The sequence below is a fragment of the Numida meleagris genome, chromosome 3, assembly GCF_002078875.1.
Source record: "Numida meleagris isolate 19003 breed g44 Domestic line chromosome 3, NumMel1.0, whole genome shotgun sequence".
NCBI classification, from domain to species: Eukaryota; Metazoa; Chordata; class Aves; order Galliformes; family Numididae; genus Numida; species Numida meleagris.
The window spans coordinates 46,660,568-46,663,954 of record NC_034411.1 but is presented as its reverse complement, the minus strand read 5'-3'; positions in this window follow the sequence as shown (position 1 = coordinate 46,663,954).

Sequence of the window (3,387 nt, the reverse complement as noted above, 5' to 3'; positions counted from 1 at the left end):
TTTATCCATTTTTCCCTCCTCTCCAACCTCTGGTTCCTCCTTCACGTTGCTTGCGATCTCAAGATGCCCTGTTCTACATCCCAAGCAACGACTGGGGTGGACAGAGTTGGCCAGAGGTGCCTCTAGAGCCTTTCCCCAGCTCCTTGCAGGCTCCCCCAGCTGTGGGGCGGTGACAAGATGAAGATAAAGCAGGATATCTGAGAGATGGATACCCATAACCACCAGAACATCCAATAACAGCAGGTCAACCAGGCAATGAGTACTGAATCAGTCTTGCTGATTTCTTAAAATTTTTCCACTTCAAGTTTCTCAACATTCAGTGCAGGAAATTAACATTGAAGAAGGATGATGGATAAACTCTCAGAGAAAAAAGGTAGTAAAACATAAGAAATTAATTAAGTATCTTGAGAAGTATTGGCACTGGCTGGGCTGAAGGAAAAGGATGAAACCTTTCTGAAGTGAAATCCAGAATTCACTGTTTGTTTACGGAGGTGCTGCCAAACCATTTTGAGATAGAAGCAAATAAGATACAGCCAAACCATTCTGGAACACTTCCTTTTCCTAATATAATTGCAAGGTGAGAAGTTTATGCCCATCTCAATAAAGACTAATGAGGAAATTTATTATATGTCTGCAGCACATCACTTTTAAAACCTGAAAAAATGGGTTCACAACTAATGCCAAACTATGTCCCTTAGTTTAACATTTTATTTGCCTGCTATTTCTTCATGGTAATTTGAGGTTGCTGAAGGACTTTTTTCTTTTCTTCTTTTAGATTCCTGTATTCTTCTATTTTATATATAAATATATACATATTATATACATACATTTGCTATATGCTATAAAATATGATATAAAATATAGATATTTTATAGCATGAAAGGTCAGTGACTGGGCATCTTGAATGACATTTGTTTCAAAAATAAAACACCTGAACTCATGTTCATGTTTGAGATCCCATTATAATAGAGATCAAGGGCTCTGTTCAGATGATTGAAGGTGGACATACAGAGCACTTAGAGCTATTTTAGGATATCCAGGTCACTTACTCAGGGGCTGTAGTTATGAAAATTGTCAACAGGGCCTACCAAGAAATTCAGCTTTCTCTAAAATATACAGAATACATAAAGTACTAAGGTAATTTTCTAAACAAAGATGCAAGGTGACATTTTAGAATCCCTAAATCATCACACCAATCATCCATGTGGAAGGGCTCTTGTATCTCATAGGTTTCACCTCATATTTGACTATGTGGATGTCTCAGAAACTCTAAGACAACTCAAAAAGGCCCCATAAATCTCTATTAGTGTAACTACCTTAAGTGTAAGATCTCCAGTGACTATAGCGGGAGATTAGATAGCTAACTTGTATTCCAATATTTAGAAACTTCACTGGGATCATATTCACAAATGTATTCTCATTTTGTACCCATGGATGAAGAAATTCCTTAATCCAAATTATTCCAAAGCGCAGGATCCTAAAGCACACCACTGTTAGTGTGATCAAACTTTTCTCCCGTTCAGATTCCTCCAGCTCAGTTGTCCTGAAAACCAAAGAGTTGATAAGTGGTATTCTCAGGACAGACTATTTCTCAATTAGCCTCAGAGTTGGTCCTTTTACTTTGCTAACTTATCCAAACTGAAGTTATAAAGAAATGCCAGTACTATTTGCTTGTTTTCTCTCAACTGTAACTTTGGATGATTTCTGGACTAGTTTTAACTGAAGCTTGCTTCTGGCTTTTTTTTTTAATAAATCAGAAAAGGTGAGAGTTATTGGCTTAGTACTATTCTGTGGTAAGAAAAGCTATCCTTAAAAGAGCTATCAGTGTCCAAGCAACAGCCATTTGTGTCCAAGCAACAGCCTCACTCACTCTGTTCTTTGACCTCTCCCTCTTAAGAGACTGGAAACTTCAAACAATGACAAATAGGAACATTATAAATCCTTTGAAAAATGTTGACACTGGTAGGAATGGAGCTCACAGTGTGAAGGTCATGGAGCATATGAAACTAAAACATACCTCAGGCAATAATGCTGGTTCTCGCAGCACAAAGATCAACCATGGCATTAATACAGCTGTGCCTAAAATTCTTTTATCCAAAAAAAAACGACAATGCAAATATCTTAGTGCAGATTGTAAAGCATGTGCTGACGTTCAGAACAACTACCTCTGCACAGAGAGCAAAGAGGATCTATTAGACTTTCTCTAAGATGGTTATTAGCGGAAGCCTCAGTATTCTGAGAACTATTAATTCTGATTCAGTACCTACCACTGCAGCTTTTACAGGGAGGATCTAGCTGACCTGATGTATCAGTGCTGGATGCTATTCAGCTGAAATGTCAAGGCTTCAAGCACACTGCAATGGTTTTTCTGTGGAGTTCTTACCCTTACTGCCTTAAGCTTGTTGCTTGAATACAGGGAGAAGAACAAGTTTCTAGCAATATGAATGATATTGCATCATTGATCAATCCACAGACATCTTGTCTGTTTCTAATTCTATGTCTGATGTTCATGATACTTCAGACTCATTGGGCTGTATCTCAGAGAGACTAGAAATCCCTGATCCTGTTCCTAAGGGACTATCATTAGTGACCAATGGTAGACGAAGAGGTAAATTTCTGAACTTCATTCAGAAGGAATGAATTTTGAATTATGAGTCTAACTAAACTAAATGATCTGATACAAGCAATCCTAAAGAGTTCAATAATACATGACTTGCTGGAATTTTACTCTTTTTCAAGACTATACCTTGTTTAAATTGCAGAGCCACTAGAACATTCAGGAACACTGCTGGAAATGAAAGAATAGAGTGAACAAATAAATAAATATTTATATATATACATAGCCATGGAAAGACAGATCTGTAGAGGTACAGTTTATTGGTCATGGATAAAAAACAGTTTAAAAAGGGAACAGGAAATGTAAAAGAAAGCAGATCAAAACTAGTGTGAATAATATATGTAAAGAAAGTAAAATAGAAATACACATAGAATTCATGGAGCACAATAAGAATAGAAGCCTTCCTGATTGCATTTTATCTTTTTTTTTCCCCCTTACTGAAATATTTAGAAACTCTTCTTATTTATTTACCCTTAACATACCAGAGCTGTGCATACTGACCAAAGCAATAGAGACCAGTCATGTGCTTTTGCCTATGTATGTGCTTTCAGTATGGCTAGTGCCTTACCACATTGCTGTTCTTTAGCACCAATGACTTTTGTCCAAGAATAGTGACATAATCCAATGCATGACACTTCCACTCTTACAGTCACATGTGAAGTCAGTCCACTCCATTAAGAAGGAAGCCTGGAATTAGTACAATTCACATAATGTATCTGAGAAATTCTGTATATTTGCATGCACAAGAAGAACAGAAAGCCCCAAGGAAC